At 36.9% G+C, this 9,139-nt stretch overlaps 1 pseudogene; it reads right to left on the reverse strand.

The window, feature by feature from the left end:
* Positions 1-7,529: 7,529 nt before the first annotated feature.
* On the reverse strand, positions 7,530-7,688 carry LOC118717885 (annotated as a pseudogene).
* Positions 7,689-9,139: the final 1,451 nt, after the last annotated feature.

A 9,139-nucleotide genomic window follows, 5' to 3' on the forward strand; every position in this document is an offset into this window, starting at 1 on the left:
TATTTTTCATATCTTGGTTTCTTTATGCAAAATTTTGGATAATTTTTGTGACCTACCTATTGCTTCTCTAGTTCTCCATTTGTATGTAATCTGCTGTTAATTCCACTCATTTGATTTATAATTTTAATTACCAAATTTATTTCCATAAGGTTCATTTGGTTCTTTTTCTAACATGCTTGATTATTGCTGATTTAATTGTTCTTTATTCATTTTTTCCATATCTTCCTTTTATTTTACATTTGTTTCTGACAATTCCTGTATCTTAAGTCTTTGATGATCTGCCTGTGCAAATAGTTTCTGACAGCTTTCAACTAAGGTGTCTGCTTTCTTTGTATTTTGTGATTTTTATTACATATTATATTTTACAGCATTTTCTCTCTGATAATTTTTTGAGGCCTGGAAGTAGGCTTCCTTTTGCCATGTACCAAAAGATACATTCTGTACAAAAACACTTTAAGCTAAGTTCTCAGCTTGACCACTAGACAAAGTGAATTCAGGCTATAAACCAACTTGTTTGCTTAAAAATTCTTAAGTGAGGTTTTGTTTGCCTTTTTTACTTAGTAATAAGGTTTGAGGCAGAGAATTATCCCTGCAGTTTTCTGGGGTAAGGGGAGGGGAGAATAGGTTTATTGCTTGCTTCTCATAACTAGAATAAAGGGTGAGGCTTTTAATGTCCCGGTTTCATTAGGTCTCAGAATAGATCCCCCTCTCCCCAACCCTGGGGGTCCCTGGACTTTATCTCTTAAATCCAGTACCTACGAAGCTACAGAAACTAAAGTTCAAGTTTACCCAGATTCGCAAATGACCTCAAATAAAAAAATCAATATTATTACTCAGCTTATATCTCTGGGTTCTTTTAACCCTTAACACTTAGTTTTTGGCCAGAGTATTACTTATTTTCTTGCTAGATCACTATGCATTTAAAAAGATAGTTATAAATTTTATTGTGTTTTATGTGTTTTCACATGAAGGGTTGACCAGGTTATCTAGTTTGCTTACTGCTGGAAATGAACATCTTTTCTACTAACATTGGTGATCAAGCTATACTTTTTTTTTTTTTTTAACTTTGGGCAAATCTTTGTTAGATTTCTAGGTGTTTCCTGCCTTTGACTTGGGAGAAAGTCTGTATTTTAACCCAGCTTTTTCAGAACTCCTATTTAATATGTGTTTTCTTTATAAGATTAGCTCTCAAACAGTGACTTAATTTTCAAGTCCCTTGAGCTTAGGGGCACACAGCAACAGAGCTGAGTATGGTTGACTTATATTAACTTTTTTCTCCTTGCATCTATGTAAATTTTTTTGCTACTTGGAAATTACACATTATTTAAAAATATACTGAAACAAAGTAACAAGGTGTAAAAGGTTAACTATATAAACAGAAAACATAGGCATTTGGTATCTGTCAGGACACCTAAGGTTATGAATTTGTTCTACATAACCAAAATTCTAAGTTCCACCACAAGATATAATTTCTCCTGTGAATTACAGAAAATTATTACTTAAGTTTTAAATTCCTTAAAAAGTTTCTAAATAGAGGATTAGAATCTTATATAAAAATATTAAGATAAACCAAACTATCCTACTTGCATAATGGCAGGAGTAACTCTAACTGTAAACATGATCTGAAATTGCAAAATCCAGTCTATGCTAATGAGACAATATAATTGTGATTGTTCAAAAGTGTTGTGAACAGAGGAGAATGACAAATCAGAGATTAGCAAGGTCTTCCTTTCCCTGTGAGTGATTTTCCAGCATCAGAGTTGGAAGAAGAGTGGGAAGGGGATTGTAGAAAAGATACAAATATGAAAGCAGAAAGCCAAGGACCATCCTCAGAATGCATTCTTGATGTTGTTAACTTCTTTAAAGAACAACATGATTGACATCTGCGTTTGTCTCCTTTGCAACTCTACCCATTTCCTGGTGTAAAGATAACTCCTTGTATTTCTGAAACAAAGTAACTGCCTTTGTATATAGGCTGACTCAATGTGAGTTGAACACTTCTATGCTAGGGCTTGTTTCCTGTATGAATTTTTTCAGTTTGAGCAGTGTCAGCTGAAGCCACCTCCCCTTTCATTAGCATCACATTATGCAGATTGTCTTTTACTTTTGGTGTTTTCATTGCAGCAGTAGAAGCTACATCACTTATTGCTTCACAGACATGACTCTACGATCTTCTCCTAAGTCCCATTCTGTGAAAGGAAATTATTTCCAGTGCATTTCCTCAACTACTAGTTAAAGGCGTTTCACATGTCACTGAAATTTTATTTCTCACTTGTAAAGTAGTTGTGCTCTGGCTCAGAAGTTGCTAAAACAGTCTTATAAATCAACTTTCTCTCTCTCTCTCTCTCTCTCTCTCTCTCTCTCTCTCTCTCTCTCTCTCTCTCTCTCTCCCTCCCTCCCTCCCTCCCTCCTTCCTCCTCTCCCTTCCTCTCTCCTTCTTCACCCCTCCTTTCTCTCTTTCTTTAGAGTAGGGGTGTCGAACTCAATCAGAGAAGGGGCCAAAATCTAAAATCCAGCCTAAATCGCGGGCCGAATGGTTTACTGAACAGTCATAAACTGTCATTGTGATGGAAACGCAGCGGAGTGCAGTGATGACAGCGCGGTGCGGGCCACATTGCAAGGCCTGGCGGGACGGATTTGGCCCGCGGGCCTTGTGTTTGACACATGTGCTTTAGAGAGTACACGGGAGTCTCATCACATCATCAACATCAAATAAAAGGGATTTTGACAATGGGCTATAATTACCTCCAAATTATTTTCTGGCTAAGAACAACCACTTTATTAGATTTTTTTTTAAACCTTTCTTCAACAACATTAGTACTACAAACTATTTATATGTACAAGGATCTTACACGCAAACACAAATTTTTATACCTCTTGAATTTACTGCATATGTAGTTGATGAATAACAGCAAGACTGCATTGAGGTGGGCAAGGCACACCTCCTATGTAGTAACTTGGATATCCCAAGTTTGTGGCAATGTATTCACATTTGTGCTCTCACAAAATGGCAAGGTTCTAACTATAATGAAACTTTAGGGTAACCCAAAGGTAGTAAAGCCAGAAAACGTTAAGTCTACAAATGTAGGCATTTCTAGACATATGGAATTTACTAGGAATTCTAGGGTCTTCAAGTAACTGGATGTCAGAGTTAACATTTTACATAATTCAGTAGTATATATTTTTTCCATCTGTTAAAGTCTAGAGAGAGCAGATTTTATATTTGCTGTAAGAAAGAAACTGGAGACCTAGTTCATTGAAATTTATCTGACATCAAATATCAAGAACAACCATGAGAATTGTTAATTTGTTGCTCAGACCTTTACATTCATTGGCTTTTCTTCTCCTCAGAGCATTAATTCTGAATACAGAAGAATACATCAAATATATCTATTGCCAGTTTTTATAGCTGCTTTTAAAACAAGTTTTCCATGTTCTTTCCTTCTTATAAATAGCTCTCCCCAGTAGAGTTTGTTTCTTTCCAAAGATCAGGGAAAACGGAGAGTTTAATATGAACTGTAAAATTACCATATATGTGATATTTTGATAAGAATTTCAGGTATATAGAGTAATTCAGGCCATGGTCGTTCAGGTATTTTGTTTTTCTTTGTACCTTTTTTTGGGAAATATTTTTCCTGATCACCCCACTACTGGAGATGAGGCAAGGGAATATATATTCAGTAGAGGTATTATCCTCTCTATTTGTCAAAGTGCTAAAAAAAAAAAAAAGGCTTTGCCCAATAGCATGAATTGTGGACTCTAGGATATTACAGCGACTCTGGGATAAGAGTGGAGATCCTAACACAAATGAAAATTAGGTTCAAAATTTACAACTTTAACCTGTGTTTTGCTCTTCAAAGAACACACACATAAAAATTAATAATAGTTAAATTCTCAACTAATATCCACATAATTTACCAAAGGTAATTTCTACTGTTTTAAGGAAAAAATGATTTTTGTTTTTAAATATATATTTTATGGTTATTCCAAAGTTAATTTTAGGCTGTGCAATAGTTATGAATGCTACATTTCAGGGGAGGGGGATACAGTAATAACACTGTATTAGTTTGGGTAATAGCAAACAACCCCAAAATCTTTATGATAAAGGCTTATTTCTTGCTCTTGCTACATATCCACTCTGTGTCTGAAGGGAGGGTAGTGAGAGTATTGGGGTTCTGCTTTATCTTATTCTCACTCAGGGACTCAGGCTGATGGAAAGTGCACCATCTGGAGACTGTTGGTTACTATGGTGGAGGGGAGGGAGATTTCTTTGACACACCAGTTCTTAAATGCTGCCCCAAAGACACATGTCATTTTATGCACATTTTAGTTATCAAAGTCACATGGACATTCTTCAAGATGGGTTGAGCCTAAGAGAAGATAACTGGATATTGGTGAGCAGCAATAATACCTACTCTAACTGTTCCCATTTCTTATAAGCCTTTCAACTTTTTGAAACATGGACATATCTGAGAAGAAAGAACTTGCCTACTAGTGCTTGGCATATAGTAGGAACTCAATAAATATTTATTAAATGAATGAATGAATTGAAAAAAAATCACTGAAAACAACTTGGTTGCAGAACAGAATGTAAATATTACCCAAACTTGAGAACATTAATCTAATCAATTTTGGCAGAGGTAGAAGAATGGAAAGGGGTAGGGAGTAAAGGGAAGGAGAGAAAAGGTGAACATAATTAACTTCCTGTCAAAACAAGGAAATCAAGAGATAGTGTTGAAGTAGAACGATAAATGGAGGTCCATGTACATTGTTTGAAGTCAAATATGCAGCAAGTGGGGAAACTGAACATTGGGAGGAGAGGTATAGAGGTATAAGTAAGATATATAAATGAGCTGTGTCTTCATCTGACATAGCATTAAGTCGACACCACTTAAGGTTCATGAATTAAGAACAGTAATGTAAGCATAATTGAAGATATAGAGATCACCTCCAGAAGAAATAAGACCTTTTTGGAGTGGGGCTATTTTTCAGCCGAACTGAAATATTACTTTTATAAAATCAAATTTCTGGAGTGTTTTCTTTGACACATTTTTGCAGGCCAGTCTTGTACTGGGTGTGAGAGGAGACACCAGCGCTGCTTTCTAGGACTTTAAAGTCCAGAGACACAGGCTGAACAATGACACTTCAGAGATAGAGCAGTATGAGACAAAACATCAGAGGCAGTGTGCAGGATGGGCCATGCGAAGTGTTAAGGAATTTGGGAGGAAGTGTGAGTTAATCCAGACCTCACATGTTGACTGCAAAGCTGTCAAGCTGAATTTCCTGGTTTCCTGGCCTGCATCTTAAGAAGGCCAGCAGCTGCTCCCTACATTTTTTGTGTCCCCCTCTCCCATTCTCAGTGAGGGTACAAAAGGTGACATGTATCCAGTAACTTGATGAAATATATTTGATTCATGGTGGGGAAACTCGAAGAGATTTTACATAGCAATGACAGGTGGTACTTACAGGGAGAGGGAAAGTTGGACAGTAAGCTGGTTCTAAGGATATAAACAATCACTTCTTTAAAATTTAGGTGTCAATAGGCCAAAAGCTTCTCTTTGGTTTTCAGGATACTCAAAATTACTGTTATTCAAGGTACAACTACAATTCTTCCTGCTCTTCTTAATGTAGAAGTTATGGCTCTTAAAAGAAGGCTCATTTGTTAAAGAAATGTCTATTTTTCCCCCCAATACAATTAAATCAGGTTCTGAATGTGCCTCACAGTGGGTTTGCAATGCAATTGTAGTTGGCAATGGAGACTCTGTTCTGGTTGGAAAATGTGGTCTGATGAGGTTCAGTGACTTTCTGCTTTTATGCCAGGAGTACATGATCCTCTGCCCAGTATGGAGACCCTGGTGCTGGACCCAGTCAGTAACCCACTCTGCCTTTCTGGTCTTTTTCCCTCTTCAAGATCAGAAGAATTCTTTGTTCTTTCATCCTTGCATTTATTCTGGAAGAAATCACTCTCCACTCCCCCTTATATTATTGCCATTAAAGACACTTTGCAAAATCTCAATTTGTTTAGGATTTTATGAAAGATTGGAAGAGCTCTTATCTTGGAGCAGCTCCTGCTTTCCACTCCTTTCTCTACAAGTTTCCTTTGTTAGTTATGGTCTCCTCTTTCAGAAATCTCTTGAAAACTCTCATTGGTGGGCAACCTTCCCATCGCATTCTCTTTGCTTTTATGCTTTTCTTTTTTTAAATAGCATATTTGACTTCAAAGGGGTTTCAGGATGGACAAGAAGCAAACTTTGTACTTATTCTACCACCAAGAATTTTCATTGTTAAAATAATTCCTGTGATCTATAAAAGATTTACAGGTTGGATTCTTTGTGGGCAGTCCCCCACATGTACATATAGCATGCCTAATATTCACAAGTTGAATAGTAAAAACATGTATCATATTATATTTTACTAGTGGTCCAGTGCACAAAATTCGTGCATGGGTGGTGTCCCTCAGCCCAGCCTGCATCCTCTCCAACCTGGAACTACTTGAGGGATGTCCGATTGCCTGTTTAGGCAGATCCTACTAATAGGATCTGGCCTAAACGGGCAGTCGGACATCCCTCTCACAATCCAGGACTGATGGATCACAGTTGCTCACCTACCTGCCTTCCTAATTGCCCCTAACTGCTTCAGCCTACCAGCCTGATCACCCCTTAACCACTCCCCAGACAGCCTGATTGATGCCTAACTGCTCCCCTGCCAGCCTGGTCACCCCTAACTGCCCTCCCCTTGCAGTTTTCTTTCCTCAAGTTGCAAAAAAGCAGAAAAAAAGACTCAAAGCAGAGAAAGACTTGGATACTTAATTTAGAGGGGTGTTCTGCTCCCAAAGACTGAAGAGGGGGGTTAGTGCTGGAAGATAGAAAACAGGAGGTAGAAGGAATACTCAGATGTGAAGGATTCCAAGAACCAGTATGTGGAGGAGCCTTAGTACCAGGCTCTTCTCTCAGTACCAAGCTCACCAACCTGTCACGTGTGACTATATCACCTGTATCCAACAACCAGACCCAGAGTGAGGGACTTGGACACCTTGTGTGGGATGAGGGTATTGAGAGAAGATCAAAGTGAGAGTAAATAGAACCAGGTGAGAATTTTCCTGAGGTAGAACAGTAGTAAATTGTTTTATGGAGGCAATGCAAAAAACAAAACAGTAAAAGCAGGTGGCTCTTTTTAATAAAGCTGTGTCTGAAAGAAAGAAAAAATACTATGGAAGACTGGTTACCTTTATTTTAGTCAGGTCTGATTTCACATTATCTCAATCAGAAGTAACTAAAATCATAAAGCATGCCCCATTCAGCAAGCTGGAAGGCATTTAAAGAAGGGTAGAGGTAAAAATATTTCCAAAGGCTGATTCCCCTAATAATGAAGGCCCTAGTTGGCCATTAATCCTGACACAAAAACCCATGGGCTTTTCAGTTTTGCTCTTCTGTGGGTGAGAAGAGAGCAGTTTCTGCAACTGCTATAAGTTTCCTTCTGGCAGTAGCTTCAACTGGTTAGGAAGGAGACCATTTCTGTAAATGTGAGGTTTCAGAGTCTCTGAGGATGGCTTTTGAGCATTGAAAGGGCTACACAAAACTTACTTTATTTTTAAAAATAAATATTCAAGTTATTAAGGTTATAAAATAAAAAAACCTACTCATTAAACTGTACTACACTTGATCTTAGCCAAAAGGCTGAGAAGCGATAAAAAACCTACTCATTAAACTGTAGTTCAGGTTACAAATTGTAACATTCTGTGTGTTACTCTAGCAAATTTTAACAACTCTGAAGGGTCCTTTAATTAGAATGTTTTTATTATTTATAAACTTAGTAAATTAAATTTCTTTAAATATTTCAAATGCATTTATCACATTAATGTATTCTCTTCTCTTTGAAAAGCTACAATTCTGACTAATAAGACTTTCCCAAGACCTTACATTTTATAAATCTAGGAATAAATTAAACTTATAACTATCATGAATCTTAAGTTCTTATTAACAAACTTGGGAAAATTTCAACCTAAAATCACAAGTTTAAATTCATTTTACATTAGACTATAATATGTATTTTATATTTTATATTTTTTACATTAGACCCATAAGATTAATCTGTCAGATAGTCTAAAACCCCCAATTCTTTTTAACATGACTAGGACTAAAGACAACAAAATGTATAGATTATTTCTAATATTTTAATTTGATATACTTCATATTTATACATAATTATAAATCTCTCCTTTTAACCTACACAGGAAATAAATACGTTACCCTGAACAATTTTGATCTTTCTTTCCCTGCAAATATTGGAGGAGTTAGCTCATGGATAAGAGATATTGGTTGAGGTTTGAGGGCTGGAGCTGCAGGCTCCAGAGCAGTTTTTCCCATGGTCCCACTGCCAGTCTGAGCCTGCTCATAGTCCTGTCTCCAGAATTTAGGAACAGGACTGGCCAAGTTATATATTACATAATCTCTAATCTACCTGGGAAAGTCTGTTGCATTTTGCATTCCTTTAGTTCTTTAAGTACTTAAATATCTTCCTGGATTTCATGGAATTTTTTTTATGTGCTTTCTATCATCTGGAGCCACACCTTAGCTACGTAGATAGTAAAATAATATCTGATTACCCGGCTAGTGTGGCTCAGTGCTTGAGCGTCAACCCATGAACCAGTAGGCCATGGTTTGATTCCTGGTCAGGACACATGCCTGGGTTGCAGGCTTGATACCCCATAGAAGGCATATAGGAGATAGCCAACCAATGATTCTCTCTCATTGATATATCTACCTCTCTCCTTCTCTCCCTTCTTCTCTCTGAAGTAAATAAAAACATATTGAAAAAATATATATGATTGAATCCTGGCTCTATCTCAAGATTTGGTCTGACTGAGTGAATACAACTGCCTTTATGGAAAAAAAAGAAAAGAAAAGAAAAAAAAGGCCCAAATACAGTATTAGAAGGGCATTAGCAGGAAAGAGAAGAGTCCAACAACTGAAGGAAATAGTGTACAATCTGAAATTTTTGTTTAATTTTTGGTAGACATGACAACTAACTATAATGCGGATACTGAATGGGGGTGAGTGTGAGGGAGAAGTGATATAAGTCAAGATTGGTATAAAAAACATTATTGGGATATTTGGAAAAATTTTAATATAAACTGAAC

The sequence above is a fragment of the Pipistrellus kuhlii genome, unplaced genomic scaffold, assembly GCF_014108245.1.
Source record: "Pipistrellus kuhlii isolate mPipKuh1 unplaced genomic scaffold, mPipKuh1.p scaffold_m20_p_13, whole genome shotgun sequence".
NCBI classification, from domain to species: domain Eukaryota; kingdom Metazoa; phylum Chordata; class Mammalia; order Chiroptera; family Vespertilionidae; genus Pipistrellus; species Pipistrellus kuhlii.